Consider the following 10,568-nt stretch of genomic DNA (forward strand, 5'->3'; position numbering starts at 1 on the left):
TCATTGATAAACTCTAGTAGAATAACTGATGAAGATGAGTTAGAATTGGCTCAAGAGTTGTTGAATGTAGCACGTGCTGATCTCATAAATAAGCAAGCAGAAAAGAAAGAGAAAAGTGATGCAGAGTTAGAGCTTAAACGCATTGAAGCAGAAGAGAATTTGATTAATTTAAAAATGCATGCTGAAAGAAAGAGAATGCAAGCTGAAAGAGAAGGAATAGACAGGGAAAAACAAGAAAGAAGAGAAAGAGAAGAAGAAAAAGCAGCAGAAGAGGAAAGAGAAAGGATAAAAGAGGAAAGAGAAATTGCAAGACATGAAAGGGAGATGGAATTGATAAGAGCTAGATCCACATTACCTGCAACACCGTCTAACCCTACAAGGTAATCGAAGACCCTGTTATTTGATTGTAGTAAGAGTACAGAAGTTAATCCCTCCCTAAGTTCACTGAAGAAGCTCCAGATGAGTTTTTTGATCACTTTGAGAAAAGTGCTTCAGGTATGGGATGGCCAGAAGATAAATGGTCAGTTTTGCTACAAAGTGTCTTGATTGGTAAAGGGAGAAGTGCTTATCTAGCCTTAACAGATGATCAGTGTAAAGACTACAAGGTACTTAAACACTGTGCTACAAGTTTACCAGATGACCCCAGAGTACTACAATGAAAGATTCAGAAATTTAAGAAAAGATGAGAAGGGAACGTTCTTAGATTATGCTTACAAAGTGAGAAGGTGTTTCAAACGTTGGTTAGAAGCTGCTAAAGTTAAATCTTTTGATGAGTTAGAAGAGTTACTTGTTCTTGAACGGTATCTTGAGGGAATTCCTGAACATATAAGAGCCTATTTGAGAGAGAGAGAGGTGAAGAAACTTGACAAAGCTGCTACACTGAGTGAAGATTACAATATAATCAGTAGTAAACATAATTACAATGTCAAGTACCAGAGTCAACAACGCCCAGGTTTTAAGTCTTATCCAAATAACAGGAACAAATTTAATGGGAAACCTACAAGTGATACTACCAAGAGTGCACAAGGTAATACACCTCAGCAAACTAATATAAAATCCTCATCCAGTTTTTCAAGACAGTTACAGAAACCTAATGTTGTCTGTTTCAAGTTTGGAAGGATAGGACACTACAGTCAAGAGTGTTACCGGAATCAACAGCAGTCAAAGCCAGTTGGTCAAATTGTGAAAGGTGACCAGGTGAAACAAACTACGAAGAGCAGTGTGGGAAAGAATCAGACTCCAGAGAAGAATGAAACTAAACAAGCTGAATGTTTAGCAACCAGTGGAAATGTTACCTCAAGCAGTGAGTGGCTTAGCAGTGTGGAGGCTTTTAAGCCATATATCTATGAGGGTATGCTGTCAGCTCAAGAAGGAAGTATGTTGGTACCAGTCAAGATATTGCGTGATACAGGGAATAACCATAGTGTGGTAGTACGTGGTTCTCACCCTTAGTTGGAGAAGGGTCGCACAGGAGATTCAGTTATCTTGAAGGGTATAGGAGGAGAGGAAGTCACTCCTATATGCCGCTTACACCTGTCATGTGAATTGGTGACAGGGAATGTTGATTTTGCTGTAAAGGACTCACTGGCTGTGGAAGGTGTACATGTTCTGTTGGGGAATGAAGTTGGTGGTGTGCCATTTATTCCTTGTCCTGTAGTGACAGACAAACCATTGAGGATTAGTCCTACAGTAGAGTTGGAGAAGAATAACCCCCTCCTGTTTCCTAGTTGTGTAACTACCAGAAGCATGAAGAGGACTACGACTGCAAGTGAAGTAACTGAGGATTTACACACCCAAGAAGGATCAAGTGAAGGATATTTGTGCTTAGAAGAATTATTCCAGGGAAGTGAAGTTTCCCATAGTGCTGACCAAGAAGAGATTTCTTAAGAAGATGAAGAAGACGACGACGAAGAAGGAGAACCTGATGTTCCTGAAGAGACTCCGAGTAGTCAAAGTGTTACTGAAGACAGTAGTAAAACTACAGTAGCTGAGTTAGCAGATATTGAGAATTCAACCCTTGAAGTGGTCAAGTGACAAGAGAGAAGGTAATGGACTTGCAGAAGAAGGATGCATCGTTAACTGATTTGTTCTTCAGAGTTGTTGATCGAGAAGAGATGCAACAAACACCTACCTGTTTTCATATATATATATATATATATATATATATATATATATATATATATATATATATATATATATATTATTATATATATATATATATACACACACACACACACACACACACACACGTTATGTTTTTCTTTTTTGAACGTTACGTTTCTTGAGGGATTTTTAAAAACTTTTTTGAACGTTTTACGTTTCTTTAGTTTTTTTTTTTTTTTTTTTTTTACTTTTTGAAACTTAAATTTCTTGAAGATTTTTCTCTTACTTTTTTGAACGTTACGTTTTTTTTTCTTGAGGTGACTTTTTACTTTTTCTAACATTACGTTCCTCGAGGGAATTTTTTTTTTTTTTTCACTTTTTTGAACATTGCGTTTCTTGACGAGTTTTCTTTTTACTTTTTTGAGTTTTTTTTTTCTTTTCTTTTTCGAACGTTACGTTTCTTGAGGAATTTTTATTATACTAATGTTACATGTTTTGAGTGATTTTTTATTTTGATTTTTTTTGAACGTTATGTTTCTTGAGGGATTTTTTTTTACTTTCTTGAAAGGTACGTATTTTGAGGGATTTTTCTTTACTTTTTTAACGTTACGTTACTTGAGGGAATTTTTGTTTACATTTTTGAATGTTAAATTTATTGAGGTGTACTTTTTTTGAACGTTACGTTTCTAGAGGGATTTTTTGTACTTTTTTTAACGTACATTGTTTTAACTTTACGTTTCTTGTGGATTTTTAATTATTTTTTTTATTTTAATTTTTTGAACATTTATGTTTTTTCAGGGATTTTTTTTTCACTTATTTGAATGTTACGTTTCTTGAAGGATTTTAAAAACTTTTTTGAATGTTATGTTTCTTGAGGGAATTAATTATTTTTTTTCAACTTTTTTGAGCGTTATGTTTTCTCAACTGATTTTTTTATACTTTTTTGAACTTTACGTTTCTTGAGTTTTTTTTTTTTTTTGAGCTTTTTAAACGTTACATTTCTCGATGGATTTAAAAAAATTTTTTAGGGATTACTGTTTGAACGTTACGTTTCTTGGGGATTATTTTTTTTTTTTACTTTTTTGAATGTTACAATGCTTGAGTTTTTTTTTTTTACTTTTTTTGAACGTTACGTTTTCTTGAGTTTTTTTTTCTTTTAAATGTTACGTTCTTGAGTTTTTTTTTTTTTTACTTTTTGAATGTTTACGCTTCTTGATTTTTTTTTTTTTTTTTTACTTTTTTGAATGTTATGTTTCTTGAGTTTTTTTTTTTTTTTTACTTTTTGAACGTTATATTTTCTGTTTGTTTTTTTTTTTTTTTTTGTTTTTTTTTTTTTTTTACTTTTTTGAACGTTACATTCTTGAGTTTTTTCTTTTTTGAACTTACGTTTCTTGAGTTTTTTTTTTTTTTACTTCTTTGAACATTATGTTTCTTGATTTTATTTTTTTTTTACTTTTTTAAAGTGAACATTACGTTCTTGGTTTTTTTTTCTTTTTTTACTTTTTTGAACGTTACATTTCTTGAATTTTATTTTTACTTTTTTGAACGTTAGGTCTCTTGAGTTTTTTTTTTTTTTTTGCTTTTTGAATGTCACGTTTCTTGAGATTTTTTTTTTACTTTTTTTTGAACGCTACGTTTCATGAGTTTTTTTTTGTTTTTTGTTTTACCTTTGTGAAACTTCACTTTTCTTGAGTTTTTTCACTTTTTGAACGGTACTTTCACGTTACAATTTCTTTAGTTTTTTTTTTTTTACTCTTTTGAATTTTACGTTCCTTGAGTTTTTTTTCTTTTTTGAATGTTACGTTTCTTGAGTTTTTTCTTTATTTTTTTTACTTTGAATGTTACGTTTCTTGAGTTTTTTTTTTCTTTTTACTTTTTCTAACGTTACATTTCTTGAATTTTTTTTTTTACTTTTTTGAATGTTACGTTTTATGAGGAATTTTTTTTTCACCTTTTGAACGTTATGTTTCTTGAGGAATTTTTTTTTCACTTTTTTGACCGTTATGTTTCTTGAGAATTTTTTTTCACTTTTTTTGACGTTACTTGTTTCTTGAGGGATTTTTAAAACTCTTTTTTGAACGTTGTTTTCTTGAGGAATTTTTTTTTTTTTTACTTCTTTGAACGCTACGTTTCTTGAGGGATTTTTATTTTTTTATTTTTTTGAACGTTACGTTTTCTTGAGGGATTTTTTTTTTTACTTTTGGAATGTTACGTTTCTTGAGAGATTTTTTTTTTTTTATACTTTTTTGAACGTTACATTTCTTGAAGGTTTTTCATTTAGTTTTTTTGAACGTTATGTTTCTTGAGGTTTTTTTTTTTTTTTTTTTACATTTTTGAACGTTTATGTTTCTTGAGGGATTTTTTTTTTACTTTTTTGTACATTGCGTTTCTTGAGGGATTTTTTTTTTTTACTTTTTGAATGTTATGTTTCTTGAGGGATTTTTTTGAGGAATTTTTTCCCCCTTTTTTGAACGTTACGCTTTTTGAGGGATTTTTTTTTTTTTTTTTTTTTTTTTTTTTTTTTTAAGCTTTTTGAACTTTACATTTCTTGAGGATTTTTTTAAAACTTTTTTAACGTTACGCTTCTTGAGGGATTTTTTTTTTTCCTTTTTTGAATGTTAGGTTACTTGAGGAATTTTTTTTCACTTTGATTGTTACGTTTCTTGAGGGATTTCGTTTTACTTTTTTTAACGTTTTTTTGAAGGATTTTTTTTCGAACATAAAGTATTTTTTACTTTTTTGAATGTTACGTTTCTTGATGGATTTTTTTTTTACGTTTTCGAACGCTACATTCTTTGAATGTTTTTTAATATAGTTTTTTTAACTTTTCATTTCTTGAGGGATTTTTTAAAAACTTTTTTGAGCGTTATGTTTCTTGAAGGATTTTTTTTTTTACTTTTTTGAATGTTACGTTTTGAAGGATTTTGTTTTACTGTTTTGTTTTGAACGTTACGTTTTCTTGAGGGATTTTTTTTTGTTTTTTCTTACAATTTTGAACGCTACGTTTCGAGGATTTTTTTTTTTTTTTTTTTTTTTTTTTTTAGTTTTTTGAACGTTATTTTTGTTGGGATTTTTTTTATTTTTTTGTTTTTACGTTTTTGAACGTTTATGTTTCTTGATGGATTTTTTTTACTTTTTTGAACGTACATATTTTGAGGAATTTTTCCCTTTTTGAATGGTAATTTTCTTTTGTTTTTTTTTTTGAACGTTACATTTCTTTAGGGATTTTTTCTTTACTTTTTGAACGTTACATTTCTTTGAGGAATTTTTTTTTTACTTTTTGAACGTGTTTCTTGAGGGATTTTTTTTTTCTTTTTTTTTTTCACTCTTTTGACGGTTTTTTTTTTACTCTTTGAACGTTAGGTTTCTTGAGGAATTTTTGTCACTTTTTTGAACGATACGTTTCTTGAGGGATTTTTTATTTAGTTTTTTTGAACGTTACATTTCTTGAGGGATTTTTTAAAACTTTTTTTTAATGTTATGTTTTTTGAGGGATTTTTTTTTTTTTTTTTACTTTTTTGAATGTTACGTTTCTTGAGGGATTATTTTTTTTTTTACTCTTTTGAACGTTACGTTTCTTGAGGGATTTTTGTTTACTTTTTTTAACGTTATGTTTCTTGAAGGATTTTTATTTTTACTTTTTGAACTTATGTTTCTTGAAGGATTTTTATTTTTACTTTTTGGAGGGTTTTTTTTACTTTTTTTAATTTTACGTTTCTTGAGGGATTTTTTTTCCTGACATTTTTGAACGTTACGTTTCTTGAGGAATTTTTTTTTTTTTTTTACTGTTTTTGTGAGTTACGTTTCTTGAGGGATTTTTTTTTTTTTTTTTTACTTTTTTGAACATTACGTTTCTTTGATGGATTTATTTACTTTTTTGGACGTTACGTTTTCTTGAGGGTTTTTTTTTTTTACTTTTTTGAACTTTACGTTTCTTGAGGGATTTTTTGTTTACTTTTTTGGACGTTACGTTTCTTGAGGATTTTTTTTTTTTTACTTTTTGACGTTACATTTCTTGAGGGATTTTTAAAAACCTTTTTTGAACGTTTATGTTTCTTGAGGGATTTTTTCCCCTTTCCTTTTTTGAATGTTACGTTTCTTGATGGATTTTTTTTTTTACTTTTTTGAACGTTAGGTTACTTGAGGAATTTTATTTCACTTTGATCATTACGTTCTTGAGGGATTTTGTTTTACTTTTTTTTAACTTTGTTTTTTGAAGGTTTTTTTTTTTGGTTTTATTTTACTTTTTTGAATGTTACTTATCTTGAGGATTTTTAAACAAAATTTTTGAGCGTTACGTTCCTTGAGTTTTTTCTTTATTAAATGTTGTTTACGTTTCTTGAGTTTTTTTCTTTTTTGAACGGTATGTTTCTTGAGTTTTTTTTTTTTTTACTTTTTTGAACGTTACATTTCTTGAACTATTTTTTTTTACTTTTTTGAATGTTACGTTTCATGAGGATTTTTCTTCACCTTTTTGAATGTTATGTTTCTTGAAGTATTTATTTTTCCTTTTTTGAACGTTACATTTCTTGAGGGAATTTTTTATGTTCAATTTTTTTGAACGGTTACAGCTTCCTGAAGGGAATTTTTTTAATTTTAATTTTTTTTTGAGCGTTAACATTTCTTGAAGGGATTTTTTTAAACTTTTTTGAATGTTTATGTTACTTGAGGATTTTTTTTACTTCTTTTGAACGTTACGTTTTCTTGAGGAATTTTTTGTACTCTTTTTGAATGACGCTTTCTTGATGGATTTGATTTTCCTCTTTTTGGACGTTACGGTTTTTCTTAAGGGAATTTTTTATTTGTTTAATTTTTTTGAACGTTACGTTTCTTGAGGGATTTTTTTTTTTTTTTACTTTTTGAAACGTTACGTTTTCTTGAGGGATTTTTTTTTTTTTTTACTTTTTTGAACGTGTTACGTTTTTCTTGAGTTTTTTTTTTTGTTTACTTTTTTTTAACGTTACATTTCTTGAGGGATTTTTTTTTTTACTTTTTTGAACGTTACATTTCTTGAAGGCTTTTTATTTTGTTTTTTGAACGTTATGTTTCTTGAGGGATTTTTTTTTTTTACATTTTTTGAACGTTATGTTTCTTTGAGGGATTTTTTTTTTTTACTTTTTGTACATTGCTTTTTTCTTGAGGGATTTTTTTTTTTTTTACTTTTTGAATGTTATGTTTCTTGAAGGATTTTTTTTGAGGAATTTTTTCCCCTTTTTTGAACGTTACGCTTCTTGAGGGATTTTTTTTTTTTTTTTACTTTTTGAACTTTACATTTCTTGAGATTTTTTTTTTTTTTTTATCTTTTTTAACGTTATGCTTCTTTGAGGGATTTTTTTTTTCCTTTTTTGAATGTTAGGTTACTTGAGGAATTTTTTTTCACTTTGATTATTAACGTTCTTTGAGGGATTTCGTTTACTTTTTTTTTAACTTTGTTTTTTGAAGGATTTTTTTTCGAACATAAAAGTATTTTTTTACTTTTTTGAATGTTACGTTTCTTGATGGATTTTTTTTTACGTTTTTTGAAACGCTACATTTCTTGAAGGTTTTTTAATTTAGTTTTTTTTAACTTTTCCTTCTTGAGGAGTTTTAAAAACTTTTTTTGAGCGTTATGTTTCTTGAATGATTTTTTTTTTTTTACTTTTTTGAATGTTACGTTACTTGAAGGATTTTTTTTTACTGTTTTGAACGTTACGTTTCTTGAGGGATTTTTTTTCTTACCTTTTTGAATGCTACGTTTTTGCGAGTGATTTTTTTTTTTTTTTTTTTTTTTTTGAACTTTACTTTTCTTGAGGGATTTTTTTTTATTTTTACGTTTTTGAACGTTATGTTTTTTGATGGATTTTTTTTTACTTTTTTGAACGTTATTTTATATTTTGAGGAAATTTTTTCCCTTTTTTGAATGGTACATTTCTTGTTTTTTTTTTTTTTTTTTTTTTTTTTGAACGTTACATTTCTTGAGGGATTTTTTCTTTACTTTTTTGAAACGTTGCAATTCTGAGGAATTTTTTTTTTTTTTTTTTTACTTTTTTGAACGTGTTTCTTGAGGGATTTTTTTTTCACTCTTTTTGACGTTTTTTTTTGTTTAAGCGATTATTGGAACTTGCTGTGCAAGATTCCGCTTTCGTTTTTAATGGTCTTCTGTACTCGCAGGTCGAGGCGTGGCCATGGGGTGCCCTTAGCCCCGATTTTTGCTAATGTGTTATGGACTTTTTTTAGAGAAAAAATTTTTAGCCGAATGAACCCAAGTTCTTTTAAACCAACTTTTTATTTTTTACAAGAGATATGTAGATGATACTTTTATTTTGACTTAGACATGCATGGCAGGCTGATGCCTTTTTGGAGTTCGTGATGATACTCAGCACAGTAACATAAACTTTACCATAGAAAACTGAAAAGATAACTGCTTACCTTTCTTAGATATCAAGATAACCAGAGATAATAGTAAGTTTAATACTTCTGTCTATAGGAAGCACACCTTCACAGGAATGGGGAATAATTTTTATAGTTCGTGCTTCATAAATTTTAAATTAAATGCCATCTCCACTTTGATCTTTAGAGCACTTAAGTATGCTTCTGATTGGAAATCTTTCCACACTGAAATTGAATTTTTACAAGATTATTTTTTTTTTTTAAACTAACTCGTACCCTACGGAGGTATTTTATAAAATGGTAAACAAATTACTTGTAACTTAAACTTCACGGAAAATACCCCTTCATTTGATGTACAAAAATTACCCATTATACGCCACTTATTTCCCATATTTTTTCAAAAATAAATTAGGAGACCGTATCAAGGAAATTATTGAAAGAGAGTTCGGAAGCCTCAAAGTTAATTTAATACCTGTTAATCCTCTCAAAATAGGCTCACTTCTAGGTCATAAAGACAATTTGCAACCGTTTATGCGATCCAATATTATTTACAAATTTACTTGCCCGGGGTGTCCCGGTACGGTCTTACGTTGGATCGACGAAACGCTTGTTGCAAGTTCGATATTCCAGTCATTTGGGAGTAAGCTACAGAACTGGCCAGAGGATAACCAATCCTGAATTTTTAATATAAGAAATCATGCAGCTCTTTGTAAAATTGAAATTAACAAAAAACATTTTTCGATAATTGACAATACCAAGCATAGCCAATATATAACGACACTTGAGTCTTTACATATCAAGCACCTCGTTCCTTCCCTCAATTCTAGTCAATCTCTACTCAACTTTTCTAGCGTAGTCGAGATCTGGGCAAACGGCGGTCCTACAGCCATTCCTTTCTTGTCCTTCGCTTTATTAATTGGTTAATATTCCTTTTTAATGCTAAATTTCTACAATTTTAATGTCACCTTTTAAATAATTTTAGTATTTTTTAGCTTTTAACTGTAATTTTTATGAATAACTTTAGTATTTTATGTTTTCCTTTTAAAATAGCATGTAAACTTTAATTATATTTTTTATAAATGTGAATTGATTTTACATTACAGACTGATGATGTGTCAGGATGACACGAAACGTATCTCATAATAAACTCCTTAACTGATCTACTGAGTTTCGGTCTATAATGTTCGCACCTTTTGATATATATATATATATATATATAATATATATATATATATATATATATTTATATATATATATATATTATATATATATATATATATATATATATATATATTTATATATATATAATATAAACATACTATATATATTTGTTAGTATATATAAATATATTTTTCTATATACATGCGTGTATGTATGTATGAATAATTTTGTATATATATATATATTTATATATATATATATATATACTATATATATATATAGTATATATGTATATATATATATATATATATATATATATATATCCATACATATACATACATATATATATATATATATATATATATATATATATATATATATAATATATATATATATATATATATATATACATACATTATATATATATATATATATATATATATATATATATATATATATATATATATATATATATATATATATATATAATATATATATTATCTATTATATATATATATATATATATATATATATATATATGTAAACTATAAAATCGTATATATGTTTGTAATATGCTATATGCGTATATATATTTGTGTATTATATATATCGGTACGGCGATTAAAAGACAGGTTCGAGGTAGTCTGATTTTGTTGACTCAAAATCTCGGACATGTCAAGAACTCTTTGCGAGTAGAAAAGTAGTATTCGACGGATTGTTGAAAGTGAAGCAGGGAAGTCAGATGTATTTTCTCACACTAAGGAATGGTTAACAATTCTATGCACAAATTAGGAAGAGGTCTCGAATACTTATGATTAGAAAGCTTGTAATTCTATATATATATAGGAGTAGTCACAGTTCAGACAAGGACGCAAGGTCTCTTCTGAAGACTGCATAAAAAAAAATCAACTTAGATCGGGAGTGCTGGATCTAGG

Source organism: Macrobrachium nipponense, chromosome 7, assembly GCF_015104395.2.
Source record: "Macrobrachium nipponense isolate FS-2020 chromosome 7, ASM1510439v2, whole genome shotgun sequence".
NCBI lineage: Eukaryota > Metazoa > Arthropoda > Malacostraca > Decapoda > Palaemonidae > Macrobrachium > Macrobrachium nipponense.